The 14112-nt window shown below is 47.8% G+C and overlaps 1 protein-coding gene across 4 annotated transcripts in view; it reads right to left on the bottom strand.

Moving 5' to 3' along the window:
- The window catches only part of LOC137346566 (protein spinster homolog 1-like), a 236450-nt gene that overhangs the window by 55272 nt on the left and 167066 nt on the right, over nt 1-14112 (bottom strand). The gene's annotated exons all lie outside the window — the stretch shown is intronic.

Genomic DNA, 14112 nt, shown 5'->3' with positions numbered 1-14112 from the left:
TTGTTATATGGGACAGCACACTGCCTGGACCAGTTGTTATATGGGACAGCACACTGCCTGGACCAGTTGTATATTGGACAGCACACTGCCTGGATCAGTTGTATTAGGGTCAGCACACTGCCTGGATCAGTTGTATTAGGGTCAGCACACTGCCTGGATCAGTTGTATATTGGACAGCCCACTGCCTGGATCAGTTGTATATTGGACAGCCCACTGCCTGGATCAGTTGTATAAGGGACAGCACACTGCCTGGATCAGTTGTATATTGGACAGCACACTGCCTGGAACAGTTGTATTAGGGTCAGCACACTGCCTGGATCAGTTGTATATTGGACAGCCCACTGCCTGGATCAGTTGTATAAGGGACAGCACACTGCCTGGATCAGGTGTATAAGGGACAGCACACTGCCTGGATCAGTTGTATATTGGACAGCACACTGCCTGGAACAGTTGTATTAGGGTCAGCACACTGCCTGGATCAGTTGTATATTGGACAGCCCACTGCCTGGATCAGTTGTATAAGGGACAGCACACTGCCTGGATCAGTTGTATAAGGGACAGCACACTGCCTGGAACAGTTGTATTAGGGTCAGCACACTGCCTGGACCAGTTGTATTTGGGTCAGCACACTGCCTGGATCAGTTGTATTTTGGACAGCACACTGCTTGGGTCAGTTGTAAAATGGGACAGCACACTGCCTGGGTCAGTTGTATAAGGGACAGCACACTGCTTGGGTCAGTTGTTATATGGGACAGCACACTGCCTGGGTCAGTTGTTATAAGGGACAGCACACTGCCTGGACCAGTTGTATTTGGGTCAGCACACTGCCTGGATCAGTTGTATTTTGGACAGCACACTGCTTGGGTCAGTTGTAAAGTGGGACAGCACACTGCCTGGGTCAGTTGTATAAGGGACAGCACACTGCTTGGGTCAGTTGTTATATGGGACAGCACACTGCCTGGACCAGTTGTTATATCGGACAGCACAATGATTGGATCAGTTGTTATATGGGACAGCACAGTGCCTGGACCAGTTGTTATATCGGACAGCACAATGATTGGACCAGTTGTTATATGGGACAGCTCACTGCCTGTGTCAGCTGTTCACAGGACAGCACACTGCCTGGGTCAGTTGTTATATGGGACATCACACTGCCTGGGTAAGTGGTTACATGGCACAGCACACTGTCTGGGCCAGTCGTTATATGGGACAGCACACTGTCTGAGTCAGTTGTATCAGGGACAGCACACTGTCTGAGTCAGTTGTATAAGGGACAGCACACTGCCTGGGTCAGTTGTTTTTGGGACAGCACACTGTCTGAGTCAGTTGTATAAGGGACATCACACTGTCTGAGTCAGTTGTATAAGGGACATCACACTGTCTGAGTCAGTTGTATAAGGGACAGCACACTGCCTGGGTCAGTTGTTTTTGGGACAGCACACTGTCTGAGTCAGTTGTATAAGGGACAGCACACTGTCTGAGTCAGTTGTATAAGGGACATCACACTGTCTGAGTCAGTTGTATAAGGGACAGCACACTGCCTGGGTCAGTTATTTTTGGGACAGCACACTGTCTGAGTCAGTTGTATAAGCGACAGCACATTGTCTGAGTCAGTTGTATAAGGGACAGCACACTGCCTGGGTCAGTTGTTTTTGGGACAGCACACTGTCTGCGTCAGTTGTATAAGGGACAGCACACTGTCTGAGTCAGTTGTATAAGGGACAGCACACTGCCTGGGTCAGTTGTATAAGGGACAGCACACTGTCTGAGTCAGTTGTATAAGGGACAGCACACTGTCTGAGTCAGTTGTATAAGGGACAGCACACTGCCTGGGTCAGTTGTTTTTGGGACAGCACACTGTCTGAGTCAGTTGTATAAGCGACAGCACATTGTCTGAGTCAGTTGTATAAGGGACAGCACACTGCCTGGGTCAGTTGTTTTTGGGACAGCACACTGCCTGCGTCAGTTGTATAAGGGACAGCACACTGCCTGGGTCAGTTGTATAAGGGACAGCACACTGTCTGAGTCAGTTGTATAAGGGACAGCACACTGTCTGAGTCAGTTCTATAAGGGACAGCACACTGCCTGGGTCAGTTGTATAAGGGACAGCACACTGTCTGAGTCAGTTGTATAAGGGACAGCACACTGCCTGGGTCAGTTGTATAAGGGACAGCACACTGTCTGAGTCAGTTGTATAAGGGACAGCACACTGTCTGAGTCAGTTCTATAAGGGACAGCACACTGTCTGGGTCAGTTGTTTTTGGGACAGCACACTGCCTGGGTCAGTTGTTTTTGGGACAGCACATTGTCTGAGTCAGTTGTATAAGGGACAGCACACTGCCTGGGTCAGTTGTATAAGGGACAGCACACTGTCTGAGTCAGTTGTATAAGGGACAGCACACTGTCTGAGTCAGTTCTAAAAGGGACAGCACACTGCCTGGGTCAGTTGTTTTTGGGACAGCACACTGTCTGAGTCAGTTGTATAAGGGACAGCACACTGCCTGGGTCAGTTGTTTTTGGAACAGCACACTGTCTGAGTCAGTTGTAGAAGGGACAGCACACTGAGTCAGTTGTTATTTGGCACAGTACACTGCCTGGATCAGTTGTTTTCTGGGACAGCACAATGATTGGACCAGTTGTTATTTGGGACAGCACACTGCCTGGGTCAGTTGTTATATGGGACAGCACACTGCCTGGGTCAGTTGTTTCCCCATGGTAGGTTGATGGAGAAAGTGAAGTCGCATGTGATCCAGGGTGTACTCGCTAGATGGATAAAGAACTGGCTGGGCAAGAGGAGACAGAGAGTAGCAGTGGAAGGGAGTTTCTCAAAATGGAGACGTGTGACCAGTGGTGTTCCACAGGGATCCGTGCTGGGACCACTGTTGTTTGTGATGTACATAAATGATTTGGAGGAAAGTATAGGTGGTCTGATTAGCATGTTTGCAGATGACACTAAGATTGGTGGAGTAGCAGATAGTGAAGGGGACTGTCAGAGAATACAGCAGAATATAGATAGATTGGAGAGTTGGGCAGAGAAATGGCAGATGGAGTTCAATCTGGGCAAATGCGAGGTGATGCATTTTGGAAGATCCAATTCAAGAGTGGACTATACAATAAATGGAAAAGTCCTGGGGAAAACTGATGTACAGAGAGATTTGGGTATTCAGGTCCATTGTTCCCTGAAGGTGACAACGCAGGTAAATAGAGTGGTCAAGAAGGCATACGGCATGCTTTCCTTCATCGGACGGGGTATTGAGTACAAGAGTTGGCAGGTCATGTTACAGTTGTATAAGACTTTGGTCCGGCCACATTTGGGATACTGCGTGCAGTTCTGGTCGCCACATTAACAAAAGGATGTAGATGCTTTGGAGAGGGTGCAGAGGAGGTTCACCAGGATGTTGCCTGGTATGGAGGGCGCTAGCTATGAAGAGAGGTTGAGTAGATTAGGATTATTTTCATTAGAAAGACAGAGGTTGAGGGGGGACCTGATTGAGGTGTACAAAATCATGAGAGGTATAGACAGGGCGGATAGCAAGTAGCTTTTTCCCAGAGTGGGGGATTCAATTACTAGGGTTCACGAGTTCAAAGTGAGAGGGGAAAAGTCTAGGGGGGATATGCGTGGAAAGTTCTTTACGCAGAGGGTGGTGGGTGCCTGGAACGCGTTGCCAGCGGAGGTGGTAGTTGCGGGCACGATAGCATCTTTTAAGATGTATCGAGACAGAGACATGAATGGGCAGGAAGCAAACAGATACAGACACTTAGCAAATAGGCGACAGGTTTAGATAGAGGATCTGTATCGGCGCAGGCTTGAAGAACCGAAATGCCTGTTCCAGTGCTGTAATTTTCTTTGTTCTTTGTTATATGGGACAGCACATTGATTGGACCAGTTGTTATATGGGACAGCACATTGATTGGACCAGTTGTCATATGGAACAGCACATTAATTGGACCAGTTGTTATATGGGACAGCACAGTGCCTGGACCAATTGTTATATGGGACAGCACACTGCCTGGACCAGTTGTTATATGGGACTGCACATTGATTGGACCAATTGTTATATGGGACAGCACAGTGCCTGGACCAGTTGTTATATGGGACAGCACATTGATTGGACCAGTTGTTATATGGGACAGCACATTGATTGGACCAGTTGTTATATGGGACTGCACATTGATTGGACCAGTTGTTATATGGGACTGCACATTGATTGGACCAATTGTTATATGGGACAGCACAGTGCCTGGACCAGTTGTTATATGGGACAGCACATTGATTGGACCAGTTGTTATATGGGACTGCACATTGATTGGACCAATTGTTATATGGGACAGCACAGTGCCTGGACCAGTTGTTATATGGGACAGCACATTGATTGGACCAGTTGTTATATGGGACAGCACATTGATTGGACCAGTTGTTATATGGGACAGCACATTGATTGGACCAATTGTTATATGGGACAGCACAGTGCCTGGACCAGTTGTTATATGGGACAGCACAGTGCCTGGACCAGTTGTTATATGGGACAGCACATTGATTGGACCAGTTGTTATATGGGACAGCACATTGATTGGACCAGTTGTTATATGGGACAGCACATTGATTGGACCAATTGTTATATGGGACAGCACAGTGCCTGGACCAGTTGTTATATGGGACAGCACATTGATTGGACCAGTTGTTATATGGGACAGCACATTGATTGGACCAATTGTTATATGGGACAGCACATTGATTGGACCAGTTGTTATATGGGACAGCACATTGATTGGACCAGTTGTTATATGGGACAGCACATTGATTGGACCAATTGTTATATGGGACAGCACAGTGCCTGGACCAGTTGTTATATGGGACAGCACAGTGCCTGGACCAGTTGTTATATGGGACAGCACATTGATTGGACCAGTTGTTATATGGGACAGCACATTGATTGGACCAGTTGTTATATGGGACAGCACATTGATTGGACCAATTGTTATATGGGACAGCACAGTGCCTGGACCAGTTGTTATATGGGACAGCACATTGATTGGACCAGTTGTTATATGGGACAGCACATTGATTGGACCAGTTGTTATATGGGACAGCACATTGATTGGACCAATTGTTATATGGGACAGCACAGTGCCTGGACCAGTTGTTATATGGGACAGCACAGTGCCTGGACCAGTTGTTATATGGGACAGCACATTGATTGGACCAGTTGTTATATGGGACAGCACATTGATTGGACCAGTTGTTATATGGGACAGCACATTGATTGGACCAATTGTTATATGGGACAGCACAGTGCCTGGACCAGTTGTTATATGGGACAGCACATTGATTGGACCAGTTGTTATATGGGACAGCACATTGATTGGACCAATTGTTATATGGGACAGCACATTGATTGGACCAATTGTTATATGGGACAGCACATTGATTGGACCAATTGTTATATGGGACAGCACATTGATTGGACCAATTGTTATATGGGACAGCACATTGATTGGACCAATTGTTATATGGGACAGCACAGTGCCTGGACCAGTTGTTATATGGGACAGCACATTGATTGGACCAATTGTTATATGGGACAGCACAGTGCCTGGACCAGTTGTTATATGGGACAGCACATTGATTGGACCAGTTGTTATATGGGACAGCACATTGATTGGACCAATTGTTATATGGGACAGCACATTGATTGGACCAATTGTTATATGGGACAGCACAGTGCCTGGACCAGTTGTTATATGGGACAGCACATTGATTGGACCAGTTGTTATATGGGACAGCACATTGATTGGACCAATTGTTATATGGGACAGCACAGTGCCTGGACCAGTTGTTATATGGGACAGCACATTGATTGGACCAGTTGTTATATGGGACAGCACATTGATTGGACCAATTGTTATATGGGACAGCACATTGATTGGACCAATTGTTATATGGGACAGCACAGTGCCTGGACCAGTTGTTATATGGGACAGCACATTGATTGGACCAGTTGTTATATGGGACAGCACATTGATTGGACCAATTGTTATATGGGACAGCACAGTGCCTGGACCAGTTGTTATATGGGACAGCACATTGATTGGACCAGTTGTTATATGGGACAGCACATTGATTGGACCAATTGTTATATGGGACAGCACAGTGCCTGGACCAGTTGTTATATGGGACAGCACATTGATTGGACCAGTTGTTATATGGGACAGCACATTGATTGGACCAATTGTTATATGGGACAGCACATTGATTGGACCAGTTGTTATATGGGACAGCACATTGATTGGACCAATTGTTATATGGGACAGCACAGTGCCTGGACCAGTTGTTATATGGGACAGCACATTGATTGGACCAGTTGTTATATGGGACAGCACATTGATTGGACCAATTGTTATATGGGACTGCACATTGATTGGACCAATTGTTATATGGGACTGCACATTGATTGGACCAGTTGTTATATGGGACAGCACATTGATTGGACCAATTGTTATATGGGACAGCACATTGATTGGACCAATTGTTATATGGGACTGCACATTGATTGGACCAGTTGTTATATGGGACAGCACATTGATTGGACCAATTGTTATATGGGACAGCACAGTGCCTGGACCAGTTGTTATATGGGACAGCACATTGATTGGACCAGTTGTTATATGGGACAGCACATTGATTGGACCAATTGTTATATGGGACAGCACATTGATTGGACCAATTGTTATATGGGACTGCACATTGATTGGACCAATTGTTATATGGGACAGCACAGTGCCTGGACCAGTTGTTATATGGGACAGCACATTGATTGGACCAATTGTTATATGGGACAGCACATTGATTGGACCAATTGTTATATGGGACAGCACATTGATTGGACCAATTGTTATATGGGACAGCACATTGATTGGACCAATTGTTATATGGGACTGCACATTGATTGGACCAGTTGTTATATGGGACAGCACATTGATTGGACCAATTGTTATATGGGACTGCACATTGATTGGACCAATTGTTATATGGGACAGCACAGTGCCTGGACCAGTTGTTATATGGGACTGCACATTGATTGGACCAGTTGTTATATGGGACAGCACATTGATTGGACCAATTGTTATATGGGACTGCACATTGATTGGACCAATTGTTATATGGGACAGCACAGTGCCTGGACCAGTTGTTATATGGGACAGCACATTGATTGGACCAATTGTTATATGGGACTGCACATTGATTGGACCAGTTGTTATATGGGACAGCACATTGATTGGACCAATTGTTATATGGGACAGCACATTGATTGGACCAATTGTTATATGGGACAGCACATTGATTGGACCAATTGTTATATGGGACAGCACATTGATTGGACCAATTGTTATATGGGACAGCACATTGATTGGACCAATTGTTATATGGGACTGCACATTGATTGGACCAGTTGTTATATGGGACAGCACATTGATTGGACCAATTGTTATATGGGACTGCACATTGATTGGACCAATTGTTATATGGGACAGCACAGTGCCTGGACCAGTTGTTATATGGGACTGCACATTGATTGGACCAGTTGTTATATGGGACAGCACATTGATTGGACCAATTGTTATATGGGACTGCACATTGATTGGACCAATTGTTATATGGGACAGCACAGTGCCTGGACCAGTTGTTATATGGGACAGCACATTGATTGGACCAATTGTTATATGGGACTGCACATTGATTGGACCAGTTGTTATATGGGACAGCACAGTGCCTGGACCAGTTGTTATATGGGACAGCACAGTGCCTGGACCAGTTGTTATATGGGACAGCACATTGATTGGACCAATTGTTATATGGGACTGCACATTGATTGGACCAATTGTTATATGGGACAGCACAGTGCCTGGACCAGTTGTTATATGGGACAGCACATTGATTGGACCAATTGTTATATGGGACAGCACATTGATTGGACCAATTGTTATATGGGACTGCACATTGATTGGACCAGTTGTTATATGGGACAGCACATTGATTGGACCAGTTGTTATATGGGACAGCACATTGATTGGACCAATTGTTATATGGGACTGCACATTGATTGGACCAATTGTTATATGGGACAGCACAGTGCCTGGACCAGTTGTTATATGGGACAGCACATTGATTGGACCAATTGTTATATGGGACAGCACAGTGCCTGGACCAGTTGTTATATGGGACAGCACATTGATTGGACCAGTTGTTATATGGGACAGCACATTGATTGGACCAATTGTTATATGGGACTGCACATTGATTGGACCAATTGTTATATGGGACAGCACAGTGCCTGGACCAGTTGTTATATGGGACAGCACATTGATTGGACCAGTTGTTATATGGGACAGCACAGTGCCTGGACCAGTTGTTATATGGGACAGCACACTGCCTGGACCAGTTGTTATATGGGACAGCACATTGATTGGACCAGTTGTTATATGGGACAGCACAGTGCCTGGACCAGTTGTTATATGGGACAGCACACTGCCTGGACCAATTGTTATATGGGACAGCACACTGCCTGGACCAGTTGTTATATGGGACAGCACATTGATTGGACCAGTTGTTATATGGGACAGCACAGTGCCTGGACCAGTTGTTATATGGGACTGCACATTGATTGGACCAATTGTTATATGGGACAGCACACTGCCTGGACCAGTTGTTATATGGGACTGCACATTGATTGGACCAATTGTTATATGGGACAGCACAGTGCCTGGACCAGTTGTTATATGGGACAGCACATTGATTGGACCAGTTGTTATATGGGACAGCACACTGCCTGGACCAGTTGTTATATGGGACTGCACATTGATTGGACCAATTGTTATATGGGACAGCACAGTGCCTGGACCAGTTGTTATATGGGACAGCACATTGATTGGACCAATTGTTATATGGGACAGCACAGTGCCTGGACCAGTTGTTATATGGGACAGCACATTGATTGGACCAATTGTTATATGGGACTGCACACTGCCTGGACCAGTTGTTATATGGGACAGCACATTGATTGGACCAATTGTTATATGGGACAGCACAGTGCCTGGACCAGTTGTTATATGGGACAGCACATTGATTGGACCAATTGTTATATGGGACAGCACATTGATTGGACCAATTGTTATATGGGACAGCACAGTGCCTGGACCAGTTGTTATATGGGACAGCACATTGATTGGACCAGTTGTTATATGGGACAGCACATTGATTGGACCAATTGTTATATGGGACAGCACAGTGCCTGGACCAGTTGTTATATGGGACAGCACATTGATTGGACCAATTGTTATATGGGACAGCACATTGATTGGACCAATTGTTATATGGGACAGCACAGTGCCTGGACCAGTTGTTATATGGGACAGCACATTGATTGGACCAGTTGTTATATGGGACAGCACACTGCCTGGATCAGTTGTATAAGGGACAGCACACTGCCTGGATCAGTTGTATATGGGACAGCACAGTGCCTGGACCAGTTGTATTATGGGATAGCACACTGCCTGGATCAGTTGTATATGGGACAGCACACTGCCTGGATCAGTTGTATAAGGGACAGCACAGTGCCTGGACCAGTTGTTATATGGGACATCACATTGATTGGACCAGTTGTTATATGGGACAGCACACTGCCTGGATCAGTTGTATAAGGGACAGCACAGTGCCTGGACCAGTTGTTATATGGGACATCACATTGATTGGACCAGTTGTTATATGGGACAGCACACTGCCTGGATCAGTTGTATATGGGACAGCACAGTGCCTGGACCAGTTGTATTATGGGATAGCACACTGCCTGGATCAGTTGTATAAGGGACAGCACAGTGCCTGGACCAGTTGTATTATGGGATAGCACACTGCCTGGATCAGTTGTATAAGGGACAGCACAGTGCCTGGACCAGTTGTTATATGGGATAGCACACTGCCTGGGTCATTTGTTATATGGGACAGCACACTGCCTGGGTCAGTTGTTATATGGGACAGCACACTGCCTGGGTCATTTGTTATATGGGACAGCACACTGCCTGGGTCAGTTGTATAAGGGACAGCACACTGCCTGGATCAGTTGTATAAGGGACAGCACACTGCTTGGGTCAGTTGTTATATGGGACAGCACACTGCCTGGGTCAGTTGTTATATGGGACAGCACACTGCCTGGATCAGTTGTATAAGGGACAGCACACTGCCTGGATCAGTTGTTATATGGGACAGCACACTGCCTGGGTCAGTTGTATAAGGGACAGCACACTGCCTGCATCAGTTGTATAAGGGACAGCACACTGCCTGGATCAGTTGTTATAAGGGACAGCACACTGCCTGCGTCAGTTGTTATAAGGGACAGCACACTGCCTGCATCAGTTGTATAAGGGACAGCACACTGCCTGCGTCAGTTGTTATAAGGGACAGCACACTGCCTGCGTCAGTTGTTATAAGGGACAGCACACTGCCTGGGTCAGTTTTATATGGGGCAGCAAACGGCCTGGACCAGTTGTTATATTGGACAGCACACTGCCTGGGTCAGTTGATATATGGGACAGCACACCGTCTGGGTCAGTTGTTATATGGGACAGCACACAGACTGAGTCAGTTGTTATATGGGACAGCACACTGTTGGGTCAGTTCTATGAGGGACAGCACACTGCCTGGGTCAGTTATTCTATGGAACAGCACACTGCCTGGGTCAGTCGTATAAGGGACAGAACACTGCCAGGGTCCGTTGTTATAGGGACAACACACTGCCTGGATCAGTTGTATGAAGGACAGCACACTGCCTGGATCAGTCGTATAAGGGACAGCAGACTCCCTGGGTCCGTTGTTATACGGGACAACACACTGCCTGGATCAGTTGTTATATGGGACAGCAGACTCCCTGGGTCAGTTGTTATTTGGGACAGCACACTGCCTGGGTCAGTCATGTAAGGGACAGCACACTGCCTGGGTCAGTTGTTATTTGGGACAGCACACTGCCTGGGTCAGTTGTTATTTGGGACAGCACACTGCCTGGGTCAGTTGTTATATGGGACAGCACACTGCCTGGGTCAGTTGTTATTTGGGACAGCACACTGCCTGGGTCAGTTGTTATTTGGGACAGCACACTGCCTGGGTCAGTTGTTATATGGGACAGCAGACTCCCTGGGTCAGTCATGTAAGGGACAGCACACTGCCTGGGTCAGTTGTTATTTGGGACAGCACACTGCCTGGGTCAGTTGTTATTTGGGACAGCACACTGCCTGGGTCAGTTGTTATATGGGACAGCAGACTCCCTGGGTCAGTCATGTAAGGGACAGCACACTGCCTGGGTCAGTTGTTATATGGGACAGCACACTGCCTGGGTCAGTTGTTATTTGGGACAGCACACTGCCTGGGTCAGTCATGGAAGGGACAGCACACTGCCTGGGTCAGTTGTTATATGGGACAGCACACTGCCTGGGTCAGTTGTTATATGGGACAGCAGAATGCCTGGGTCAGTTGTTATTTGGGACAGCACACTGCCTGGGTCAGTCATGTCAGGGACAGCACACGGCCTGGGTCAGTTGTTATTTGGGACAGCACACTGCCTGGGTCAGTCATGTAAGGGACAGCACACTGCCTGGGTCAGTTGTTATATGGGACAGCACACTGCCTGGTTCAGTTGTTATTTGGGACAGCACACTGCCTGGGTCAGTCATGTAAGGGACAGCACACTGCCTGGGTCAGTTGTTATATGGGACAGCACACTGCCTGGTTCAGTTGTTATTTGGGACAGCACACTGCCTGGGTCAGTCATGTAAGGGACAGCACACTGCCTGGGTCAGTTGTTATATGGGACAGCACACTGCCTGGTTCAGTTGTTATTTGGGACAGCACACTGCCTGGGTCAGTTGTTATATGGGACAGCACACTGCCTGGTTCAGTTGTTATTTGGGACAGCACACTGCCTGGGTCAATTGTTATTTGGGACAGCACACTGCCTGGGTCAGTTGTTATTTGGGACAGCACACAGCCTGGGTCAGTTGTTATATGGGACAGCACACTGCCTGGGTCAGTTGTTATTTGGGACAGCACACTGCCTGGGTCAGTTGTTGTATGGGACAGCACACTGTCTGGGTCAGTTGTTATATGGGACGGCACACTGCCTGGGTCTCTGTTGTTAGGGACAGCACACTGCCAGGGTCAGTTGTTATATGGGACAGCACACTGTCTGGGTCTCTGTTGTTAGGGACAGCACACTGCCTGGGTCAGTTGTTATATGGGACAGCACACTGCCTGGGTCAGTTGATCTATGGGACGGCACACTGCCTGGGTCTGTGTTGTTAGGGACAGCACACTGCCTGGGTCAGTCGGATAAGGGACATCACACTGCCTGGGTCAGTTGTTATATGGGACAGCAAACTGCCTGGGTTAGTTGTATAACGGACAGCACACTGCCTGGGTTAGTTGTTATATGGGACAGCACACTGCCTGGGTCTGTGTTGTTAGGGACATCACACTGCCTGGGTCAGTTGTTATATGGGACAGCAAACTGCCTGGGTCAGTCGTCTAAGGGACAGCACACTGCCTGGGTTAGTTGTTATATGGGACAGCACACTGCCTGGGTCTGTGTTGTTAGGGACAGCACACTGCCTGGGTCAGTCGGATAAGGGACATCACACTGCCTGGGTCAGTTGTTATATGGGACAGCACACTGCCTGGGTCAGTTGTTATTTGGGACAGCACACTGCCTGGGTCAGTTGTTATATGGGACAGCACACTGCCTGGGTCAGTTGATCTATGGGACAGCACACTGCCTGGGTCTGTGTTGTTAGGGACAGCACACTGCCTGGGTCAGTCGGATAAGGGACATCACACTGCCTGGGTCAGTTGTTATATGGGACAGCACACTGCCTGGGTCAGTTGTTATTTGGGACAGCACACTGCCTGGGTCAGTTGTTATATGGGACGGCACACTGCCTGGGTCAGTCGTCTAAGGGACAGCACACTGCATGGGTCAGTTGTTATATGGGACAGCACACTGCCTGGGTCAGTTGTTATATGGGACGGCAAACTGCCTGGGTCTGTGTTGTTAGGGACAGCACACTGCCTGGGTCAGTTGTTATATGGGACAGCACACTGCCTGGGTCTGTGTTGTTAGGGACAGCACACTGCCTGGGTCAGTCGGATAAGGGACATCACACTGCCTGGGTCAGTTGTTATATGGGACAGCACACTGCCTGGGTCAGTTGTTATTTGGGACAGCACACTGCCTGGGTCAGTTGATCTATGGGACAGCACACTGCCTGGGTCTGTGTTGTTAGGGACAGCACACTGCCTGGGTCAGTCGGATAAGGGACATCACACTGCCTGGGTCAGTTGTTATATGGGACAGCACACTGCCTGGGTCAGTTGTTATTTGGGACAGCACACTGCCTGGGTCAGTTGTTATATGGGACGGCACACTGCCTGGGTCAGTCGTCTAAGGGACAGCACACTGCATGGGTCAGTTGTTATATGGGACAGCACACTGCCTGGGTCAGTTGTTATATGGGACGGCAAACTGCCTGGGTCAGTCGTCTAAGGGACAGCACACTGCCTGGGTCAGTTGTTATATGGGACAGCACACTGCCTGGGTCAGTTGTTATTTGGGACAGCACACTGCCTGGGTCAGTTGTTATATGGGACGGCACACTGCCTGGGTCAGTCGTGTTAGGGACAGCACACTGCCTGAGTCAGTTGTTATATGGGACGGCACACTGCCTGGGTCTCTGTTGTTAGGGACAGCACACTGCCTGGGTCAGTTGTTATATGGGACGGCACACTGCCTGGGTCAGTCGTCTAAGGGACAGCACACTGCATGGGTCAGTTGTTATATGGGACAGCACACTGCCTGGGTCAGTTGTTATATGGGATGGCAAACTGCCTGGGTCAGTCGTCTAAGGGACAGCACACTGCCTGGGTCAGTTGTTATATGGGACAGCACACTGCCTGGGTCAGTTGTTATTTGGGACAGCACACTGCCTGGGTCAGTTGTTATATGGGACGGCACACTGCCTGGGTCAGTCGTGTTAGGGACAGCACACTGCCTGAGTCAGTTGTTATATGGGACT

This window comes from Heterodontus francisci, chromosome 30 (genome assembly GCF_036365525.1).
Source record: "Heterodontus francisci isolate sHetFra1 chromosome 30, sHetFra1.hap1, whole genome shotgun sequence".
NCBI lineage: Eukaryota > Metazoa > Chordata > Chondrichthyes > Heterodontiformes > Heterodontidae > Heterodontus > Heterodontus francisci.
This window is presented reverse-complemented; position numbering and strand designations above follow the sequence as displayed.